Genomic DNA, 11629 nt, shown 5'->3' on the forward strand with positions numbered 1-11629 from the left:
AATATTATATTATATTGTAGATAAATTAACGTTTTTGTTACTCCTCCCCTCCCGCTTCAGTTTTTGGGATTTGTGAGCTTTACACGTGCAAGATTTTGGGAAACTTAAAACATTAAATCTTAAATTGTTATCATATAATGAGAGCACAGCGAGCAGAAATTTAGCATATTTGAATGCTTATACTTTTCTCAGAGCTGTTTATGCATGTCCTATAAAAAGACAAACATGGAAAAGAGTAAAAAAAAGGCAAAAATAGTTTAGCTCCATTGAGAACAAACGCCATCCTCCAAAAACGCAAAAACTATATACAATGTCTATCAGATGGATGTCGATTTTGGGAAAAAAGTCATAAAATTGCACATTTTCAAAAGCAGGCGTCAACTCGCATTTTGCTCTTTTAAAATTGTGCATTCTCCCTATGCTTTGCCTTAGGAGTTATCCCTCGGAATATCATATGAAGGAAATGGGCTCATTCTTTTCCTCAACCTAATTGTTGAAAAAGACTAAAACGAACAAACAATGCTATTGCTAATTTTACATTGAAGGGGGCTGTGGCATAAAACTGAACAGAAGTTGGTAAAACTGGATCAGTGGAGCTAGTCTTTTTCCCTCTAGGCCATGTAAAATTAATGTTTTTGTTCTCTTCCAGAGAATTTTAAAGAATTGATGAGTGAGTGAGGTTTTTTTTCTCCCATAAAAAATTAGTAGTTTTCGTTTTTGTTTCCAACAGAGCTGGAGGAAAGGAGGAGACTTAAAAAAAAAGAGATATTCTGAGGGTTGGGATAAACCCCCTAGAATACCACACAAATTCTTGGAAGTGATCCATATTCTATAAACTTCTAGTTTTCTTATTTTTTAAGTATTCCACCAAAGTCGAAACAATTTTGAAAAATTTAAAAAAAAAATCTGACAAATCCCAGAAATTGAGGAGGGAGGACAAGAACCAAAATATTAATTTTACACAGCCTTAATTAATAACTGTATTATTATGTGCCCATTAAATCTTTTGTTTTCAAAATTATTCAATTGGTTGGTCATGCAGAGTTCAAGTAGGTGTATTATGAGCAGAATTGCATCCTCATTAACCCTACTTGAACTCTGCATGAACTCAAAGTGCACAAGTACACATGTAGCTCCGCCCCCCTTGTGCATGTGGGGATGAACTGTATACTGGTAGTACATGTTCTCATGCATGGTACATGAGTGCATAATAAATTGCCATGGTGTTACTCTGTACTTTCTTGTGTGTGTTTACATTATGCAGTCTGTGCATGTATATAAATAGATTTTGTGTTTGATTGAAAGACCAAAGTTTTCTTGAAACAAAGATTTGTTTATCTGTGTAAGGTAAAATTCCATATTGTATTTAAAAAATCATGTTGTTTTTTTCTTTTTGCTTTGAAGTTTTAGGAATATTTTGATTGTTTTACAATTAAAACATCAACATTATTTATATCAAAATTAAATTTTGAGTGAACTCTGTAATTTAACACAAGTAAACTTTGGTCAACATGAATATAATAAAACTATTGGACTACTCTTATTATTCAGAGCTTTTTGTAAAGGGATATAAAAATATATTTACTGTTGCCTGTATATTATTTTATTTTAATTATCAAATAAAATAGAACATTGAAAAGAACTAACTGTGCCTCCTGTTTGGATTGTACATGTTGTAGTATTCCGTAACCGTAAATGAAGCCATTTGTCGTTCATTTTCTGAACTGCTAGCGGGATGCCGGTTGATGGGTTGCTTGTTGACGAATCGGCGAGTTTGGTAAGCAATGCTGCTGCTTGTGTTATCTGGGTGTGCTGGTTGCTTGGATCTGGCTCTGGATCTGGGTTGCATGCACTGCACGGGCATGGGATGACGGTACATTTAATGTTATCAACTTTTGGCTCTGGGCACTGATGGTCCTTGATTAAGTTAATTTCACCCATAACGCCACACAAATAACAGGATACGTTCAAATGACATAAAGGAATTGAAATCGATGATGGACTTGGTGTGATAGTGTCATAAGAAAATATATTGAAGCAAATGGGACAGTTTACATTATCTGACAAGTGAAATTTAAAGTACTGTGTTAAACATGATGAACAGAAGTTGTGATGACATGGTGATGAGACTGGCAAGTGCAGGATACAGAGGCAAATGGGACATGTGAATAACGACACTTCTGCTGTAGATCTGCCAATAATTGAAAGGGTGAAGTGTGGTGGTGGTGATGACGAGGATGAAATAAAAATATTGTCCTCACTTGTGTCAAAAGTACATAGAGTATGGATTGGAGTAACTGGGTCTGTAGTACTATTGTATTTCGGCCAAATTACTGGGGACGAACAGTTTCCTTTTGCAAGAATTTGTAAATTGTGGCACAGAATGCATGGACCAGCTCGATGGTGCCTTGTTTCAGCCCAATTTATTTTAGGGTGCCCCTGCATTCGTGTGCCAGGCCTACTTCCTTCCTCAGAATGTCTGATCCGTCTATGACATATGTTGCAGATGTAACAGGGGTGAATATCTGGTTGATCATGCCATGTATTTATTCCCCATACAGCGTCGATTTGTTTCTGATTTTTACATACATTTACTGGCATACATTCTGATTTTCCTCTATCCCTTTTCTTTACTAGCTTCTTCCCACATACTCGGCACAGGCTTTCCAATCCTTTATTGTGATTATCCATGGAAATTATAGTAGAATTAGGCCTAATTAAACAATTACAATCAAAAGAAAAATTACGCTAGCACCCAGCACTGGTACACCGCCGAAGGTCTTCGGTCATGGCAACGGGCTTGTCTTGCCTATAGCGCCGCCGTGGGTGTACCGGGACCTTGGCGATGCACAGTGACAGTCTGCTCACGTAGGGTTCGCCGTATTTTCATGCATTGCAAGCTGGATCTCGCGCGTAAAATTGTGAATATCGAGTGGATAAAAAGGTCTGTATTTTCTAATAGAGGCCTTGCATTCTTTATCGATTGGCTCCAAACAAAGGATTTGAACCGGTGTCCTTCACCGTAGTTATGGCGGAGTGCAGTCCATTCAATCAAATGTTGTCATCAACCTATTCGATCGTAGTGCAGGGTTATATGAGCGAGACGAACTGTCACGGTAGATTGCAATCATGCTTTTGTTGAATGCATTTGAGTAGTCCGCCATATTTACGGGATGATACGTCACATGCAAGGCCTCTATATTGGACTGGCCTAGACGCAGTAATGGAAAAATAAGTTGGTTCCATGCCCCCTTTACACAAAAATATGTTGAATGGAGACATTCCAAGGGGACTACTATTAATTATCATGAAATTCAAAACACAACTTTTGGGGATGCGTCAAAATCAATCGCGGACACGGGAAAACGTGACTTTTTTATTGTGTTTTTGCATCATTCGTACTAACTGATTTAATGAAAATTCAACATTACCATTTTCACACACAATCCTCATATGTTTTAGTTACAAGAATTTATTTGTGTTTGCATATTTTAAATCATTTTATTGGCAACAGTTATCATTTAAACAGGGCGGTGTTGCAGGGAGATCGTTTTATGTACTTTGATGTTGTCAGTGAGTCGGAACCGCGGCGCGACCATTTAACAAAATGCCCAAATTTGGGCAGTGGAGTAAACAAAACACGCACGCATGAATTGGTAAACCTAATTATCGCCTTTCAATGGGAGTGAAACTGCCGTGACCGACGGGCGCAGTGCGAGCATCGGAAAGCATTACAGTGACTAACAGGTGCATCTCATCGGACCAAATAGGCCTATTTTAAAGACATGATTAACATACCCGTTTGCGTTCACATTTCTCCCAATTGAATTGACGGCCTACATCCAGACACTACTAAAATTTCGGGGTATTTTTGGGTCCTCCGATGTGGTTGCAGGACAGGGTTTGGAAGAGGCGAACGATGGGTTTTCAGATTATAGGTTCCGAAGTAAGCGTCACAGCTACAAAACAGAGTTGATAATATACAAATATTTACTGCTCATGAGGGATCTGGTGGAATCTATTGGTATGAACCCTGGAATTATGGAAACTTTCGGGCCTCATAACTTCTAAATTGTTGGTCTAAAGTATATAAAAGTATACATATTTAGAATGGCAAAGACTTGATAAGTTCATCTGTGAGGTCAAATTTGGGCCAAAATGGCACTTTTATTTAAAATCTAAAAATAACAGTTTTGGCCCACTTCTTTTTATGCACCGTAACAAAAAAATTCTTGGGCCAAATTTCTTTTTTTCTTAATTTTTAAAAACTAGATCAAAATATCTAGGACCCGTTTTTTCATTTTTTTGAATTTTGACCAATTTCACCAAAAATATTTGAAATTTGTGCCAAAATCGGGCTTTTTTTTATGATTTTTTTGAAAAATCGGCATTTTTTGACCATTTTTGGCGCAAATTTCGCAAAACTAGTCGAAATTCAAAAAAATGAAAAAACGGGTCCTAGATATTTTGATATAGTTTTTAAAAATTAATAAAAACAAAATTTTGGCCCAAGAATTTTGTTGTTATGGTGCACAAAAAAGAAGTGGGCCAAAAACTGTTATTTTTGGGATTTTGGGCCAAAAGTGCCATTTTGGCCCAAATTTGACCTCACAGATGAACTTCTCAAGTCTTTGCCATTCTAAATATGTATACTTTTATATACTTTAGACCAACAATTTAGAAGTTATGAGGCCCGAAAGTGTCCATAATTCCAGGGTTCAGACCAACCTTAATGAGGGATATAATTGTGTCTTAATCATTGAGAGACATATATCGTATAGTAGTTTGAAAGGTCAGGACAAGTATTATGGGTAACGGGCGTTGAGATCCATGCCAGTTTATGACTAGAAAGTAGAATGGATTATTTATTTCTGTTCATCTTGATATCAACATTTAAATGGTAAGTTCATGAGTTTGACCTCAATTAAAATACAAAACAGAACCCGTGTCAAATCTATGTCGCACAATTATGTGTAGTGCATGACTGAGTGCATGATGCTAGCATAAACGTTTTGAAAGCCTATGATGCTAGCATATGAAGTCATAATGTAGGCCTACGATCTTTTTTCAGAATTTACCTTTATTTTTTTCAAAACCGATTTTTTGGCATATTTGTAATACTTACACATGTTCTAACTTAAATCTATGAGCAAACTGTCAAATTCGCCCTATTTGTAGTAAAACGGGACGATTTTCTGTTGGTCCGACATAAGGCGCGTGAAAGTCGATTCCGAGTTTATCGTCCCCCGCCCGCGCCGCGTCACTTTTTGGTAACCAAAAACACCCGCGTCAAATTTCAATCAGTGTTTTCACCAGTTTTAGCAATTGGAAACATATATTTTTGTTTGTAAAACATACATTCATAACTTGGAAACAAAACCATGCCCTCTTCTAACTTTTCTAGTCCCTACCCATATAAAAACATGTTTATAAATAACATGTATGAGTGTGGCTTTAAATCAACACGCATTTTAGGTCAATCTGATGAAATAATGAAAATGAAAAAGTCACCTCACCGCACCTCACCAACCTGGAAAAAAAAAGGGACGATAAACTCGGAATTGACTTTCATAAAAATGAAAAAGTCACCTCACCAACCTGGAAAAAAAAAAGGGACGATAAACTCGGAATTGACTTTCATGAGCCTATAAAGTCATAATTTTTTAAGATTATGACTTTATGTCGGCCACGATCGCAAACCGTAGTCGCCTACAAAACTAGCTTGATTACGCTCCCTCCACAAACTGGCCGCGTAGAAGACTAACTCTGAGGCCGCACTCGCTGTCCTGATCCAAATAGTGCGAGATGTTTCGAGTGATAGAGGTGAAGTTTATGATGTTGTTTCTTTGCAAATTCCCAATGTTTTCGCGTCCAAATGTATTGGGAAGTTTCATAATGATTGCATATTATCATTTTAGAAGAAAAAAGAAAAATCTAAAAATTTAAAAGATCGTACATTAAGGCTTTAATGTTTATGTACCAAATATTTCTTGCAGATTAATTCGTTTAGCAAAAATATCACCAAATTTGAATTTCGTTCTGATGCACCAGAACGAAATTACAACGCATTGTCTATGGAGCAGTGTAATACACATAATCATGCATAACTCGCAAACGCAAAATCGGAATCAACTGACATTTTGGAAATAAGCTTTTTTCGTGGATATCTACTGAAACATGTCATAATAAAAATTCCTTTAAAAAGGAACAGGGCGAACAAATGAGGAAGTGTCAAGATAAAGGTGTAGTTATATTATGGTTTGAACTGTTTCTATAATTCGCATCGATCATAATGAGTATGTTTTTACGTACCTCAAATGACAAGGACTACGGTACTTAGCCTATGATTTTGCCTAGAGACTGTACTCAGTGTATGGACAGTGTAGCCTATTTGTCTAATCATTTTGGCTGTTTAATTCTGACCATTGTGATTAAAACAGGCTTTCAGATTGGTGAGCTATTGTGTACCAAGTGATAAGACCGGGCACGTATAATAAAAATACACTGGATAATTCATGACAGCCTATTTACTGGCAAAAGGTGGGCCAAATAAATCTTAGTTGATTCTTGAACACAATTTAAGCAGGAACCTTGAGGCAGAATTTGAATACATATTATCCTGTAACGTTTACTTAGCCTAACAGTCAATGAACGTTCATTGTTAACATAATAAGTAGCTTTGGGTATCCTATGTTTATGAAATAAAGTGTTTACAAACGAATAAGGAACAATAATACAGAACATTTATTGTTGATTAATGTATATAGCTATGGGTATACAATGTTTACAAAATAAGAGCGTTACATGGAGTTAACGTCTTTGCTACATAGCTAGTTGTTAAAGGAGGATTTCGTGATCCTAGCATCCTCTTTTTATGACATGTTTCAGTACATATCCACGAAAAAAGCCTATTCCCAAAATATCAGTTGATTCCGATTTTGCGTTTGCGAGTTAGGCCTATGCATGATTATGTGTATTACACTGCTCCATAGACAATGCGTTGTAATTTCGTTCTGGTGCACCAGAACGAAATTCAAATTTCACGATATCTTAGCTAAACGAATTAATCTGCAAGAGATATTTTGTACATAAACATTATGTAGCCAGAGGTTTCCAGCGATATAAAAAATCTCAACTTTTTTTGAGAAAAGTGGGGGGATGAGGCTGTGGATCACGAAATGCCCCTTTAATACATCGAAAATGTGACTAGAGATTTACAATTTGATGACATTCAAAATAATTTAGTATTAAAGAATCGCAACAAATTACAGAACTTTCATTTGTTGACATACTAGCAATATTGTTATAGGGGTATACCCTGCCCAATTTTGTGCCAATTTTGCATTTTTCTCAAAAATTATAGCGCATTGGGGACAAGTAAGATATGTATATTATAGGGGCAATGACTACAACTACTGCACTGGAAATTTTATTTCAGCACAGCCAACAGTTGTGGAGTTACAGTCAAAAATGAGGGAAAACCAATATTTGATCAATAAACCTTGCCCCTATAATATACATATCTTATTTGTTACCAATGTGCTACAATTTTTGAGAAAAATGCAAAAATAGGCACAAAATTGGACAGGGGTGTAGTACCCCCTTAACAATGTTGAAAATCATGTTCATAAGCGTAACATCCTCTATGTTCATAAACGTAAGTAATCCCATAACTGTTCAAATAACAGCCCTCACTTAACAGACATTAAGTCTCAATTGACAGGATCCATAAGTGGTAAAGTAAATATATTTTCTCTTTATCGCCTGCCTAAGTTTCCCCATTTAAGGGATGGGGTATGAACGTTCGGACAGTATTTATTGTGGGACATTAGAGCACATCAGACATGTTGAATTGCATTCTGAATACGAAGAATGTTCTTTTGATATAAAATAATTTTGATTTTTTGAAATTCGCAAATGATGATTTTTACTTAAAGTGTATGTAGGTGGGATGAAAAAGCCGACGATCAATTGAAAATTTTTACCTTTCGTATTGAAGATATGGATCTTTTTCCCAAAACACAAAAAAATTAGGTAATTTTGGGAAAAAGTCCATATTTTCAATATGAAAGGTCAAAATTTGTCAATTGATCGGCTTTTCCTCGCAGCTACATACACTTTAAGAATATGTCATTAGATTTATAAAATTTACTTCGAAGACTGTTATATATTAAAAATATGAAAATATCAAATTTTAATAATTTGTCATAAAATTTGTAGGCCTATTACATCGTGATTTTCAAAAAATTAAAATTATTTGTTATCAGAAAGACATTCTTCGTATTAGGAATGCAATTCCATAATGTCTGATGTGCTCTCATGTCCCACAAAAAATACTATCGAAACGCCCATTCCAAATCCCTTAAGTACTCTCTTTAATTTACTCAAGGTTGTGTTTGTATAAATGAATTCAGTTATATAAACACAGCCTCATGAAAAGGTCATGTAGACATAAATTAATTGACTGTGTGCTTAAAGTATCATTAAAAGCAGAACAACAAGCACACACAGGCAAGTATTTTGCCAGTATCAATAAAACTATAATGAGGCTATTAATGTAGCCCAACTGTACGTACAATCTGGCAATACCGCTAAATCTTAAAGCAATGAAAAATATCTGTTGCAATTTTCGGATTTGCATAAAAGTAATTCTAGTTCATCCAAGTTGTAAAACAATTATTTCTTTTAATACAAACACATTCCTTGGTAAGACAACTTTATAGCACTGTTTGAATATCAACATGAAGTAGTAATGACAAATTTAAATGTACACTATCGCCTCTGTAGTTTCCTGATTACATAGACAGCACGATTATTTTTATTCTGCAACGCTGTGAGGAAATAAGTATGCCAAAACCCATCGCAATAAGGACGAAAAATGCTTTGCATTTTTCGCCCAAAAAGAGGATGCTATAGGATCACGAAATACTCCTTTAAGTCTAGATAATATAAGCTTTTGTAGGCCTAATTGTTTGTTATTTTGTACATGTATGTTTGTTTATGCACGGCCCCAAGGAAGAACAACTTTTGTTGAATACCCAATAGCGGTAGGGGGCCTACCTTAAAGCTAGCATTATAAGTATCTCCTTAACTAATAACAAAAGGTGTCCACTGGTATCTTGGAGGCATTGTCTTTTTAAAGACATTTCTTGTTTATATATTATAATCAACATATAGTTATGAGCTAAGATGACTAAAAAGCTCATTAATATGTAATTTTTACCAATATTTTGCTAAAAATCAATGCATAAATTGTTTAGAGTACTTCTAATGTTCTAATGCATATTGTCTAGTGACACTTCCGTGTTCTAATTTGCATAATTAATGTGTCCATTTGCATAAATGCTAATTAATTATGCAAATAATTGACCTTTTCGGCAAATCCTATAATTCCTCGCGTTAGGCCCCAAATGCCGTCATTAACGTCATGCCGCTTTCAGTGCGCAGTAGCGATGTTCGCTAAACGATGTGCATATCGGTGTGATATCAATGACGACATCTGGGGTCTAACTGCAAAGAGTTATGGGATTCTGGGTTTCTTTAAGCTTTTTCCTGAAGGGGTAAAAAAAAACCCATATCTAATTTTTTTTACCCTTTCATAATGTTTAACCTATGTAAAGAGTACTTGATGGGGTAACTTGGGTAGTTGCAGGGTAAAAAGCTCCACTTTTAAGCGTAAAAAAACTCTGATGGGATATTTACTGTAAAGGTTTGGTTTGATTTTTTTTAAAGATCGTACATTATGACTTTAAGGGCTCTGATAGCGATATTTTCACATATCTTGTGGGGCCTGAGAACACATCAGACATGTCGAATTGCATTCTGAATATTTGGAATGTCCTCATCAATTTTTTTTTAATTTGTAATATAATACACATTATGGCAAATGATTAAAAATTGATACTTTTGAAATTTAACAGTCCATGAAGTAAATTGTATTAATGATGTGTACTTAAAGTGTATGTAGCTGGGATGAAAAAACGTCATTCATATGAAAATTTTGTTGATGTTAAAAATATAAAATTTTAATAATTTGCTATAAAATTTGTATTATTTTTATTATATAGAGAATTAAAAAAAAATCAAAATTATTTGATACGATTATGAAGATTATCATTCATCTCGGTAATAACAACTATGAACTTGAGATTATAATCTGATCTACTAGACTTAAAGCCATATTATAACATTTGCTGAGGAAGACGCCCTCACTGAATTTTTAAAATTCCTTTTTTTACACGATTAAATTGTAATTTATTAAACCAATATACCCTGCAAAAATCAAGACTCTAAGGTGCTGTATAGTTTTGTCAAAATCCGAGATTTTGAATAAAATGTCGGAACCGGCGCTTTATTATTACGATGGAATTATTAGTCGAACGCATACACGATGTTCATAACACACAGTACGTACACGGCATGCGGGATATACACAACAAAGGGTCGTACCACAACATGACCGAAGGAGTGGTAGGCCTACGTATTGGCGACATGTGCGCTAGGGGTAGTAAATTCCCATTTTCTTTGCTTTGCCGTAGTTGTTCGGCTCAAAAATAAAAGGGGGAAATACCTGACAGTAAAAGCTACCGTAAAATGGGGTAACTTCGGTCAGCAGCGGGGTAACTTTGGTCGGTCAAATATATTTTTTTAAATGGTCATATTTTCGTACAGCAATATTGTTTTTAGTCATATTTGGTGTCAATTTGTTAAGAAATATGTTTGGAAGTAATAATAGTCGCTCATGTGTAATTTCCTTGAAAGCGGGATTTTTGACCAAAAATCAGCATTTTTTACATTTTTTTCAGAAAAAATAAAAATCGATATTTGTGAGCAAGGATGTGTGTTTGATTAATTTTGCAAGGTGTCAAATGTCACAAAAAACAACAACTTGCCCATATTCAGCGAAGATCAATTTTTTTGATTTTTTTCCCTTCATGGAATGTAATACTGTGACCAAAGTTGCCCCAAAGGCGGGGTAACTTTGGTCATGTCATTTTTAATCCCCAGGGCACCCTTACAAAATTATTAAAAAATCTTTTTCAACTTCAAGGTGTAGAAGGGAACCCTAATGTCACAAAAAAGAGTTAATTAGAAATATAATTGGTTTTGTTTGGAAGCAGTAGTTTAAAAACTCTGAAAAGTGCCCAAAGTTACCCCATTTTACTGTAACATTTTATGGCAAATAAATCCTAATCTATTTTGTTTGAAAATGTTATAATATGGCTACATAATGTTTATGTACAAAATATTTCTTGCAGATTAATTCGTTTAGCAAAGATCAGTATCGTGAAATTTGAATTTCGTTCTGGTGCACCAGAACGAAATTACAACGCATTGTCTATGGAGCAGTGTAATACACATAGGCCTAATCATGCATAACTCGCGAACGCAAAATCGGAATCAACTGAAATTTTGGGAATAGGCCTAGGTTTTTTTCGTGGATATCTAATGAAAAATGACATAAATAGCTAGATGCTAGGATCACGAAATACTGATAAGTGGCAATATTTCAATACATCCTATCTCAAGTTCAAAAATAATTGATATCATTTTGATTTTGTAAGCACAACATTGACATGTTGTGAATGTGATTTGACATGTCTGATTGGCTCCCCACAAAAAATACTGT

Source organism: Amphiura filiformis, chromosome 16, assembly GCF_039555335.1.
Source record: "Amphiura filiformis chromosome 16, Afil_fr2py, whole genome shotgun sequence".
Lineage (NCBI taxonomy): Eukaryota > Metazoa > Echinodermata > Ophiuroidea > Amphilepidida > Amphiuridae > Amphiura > Amphiura filiformis.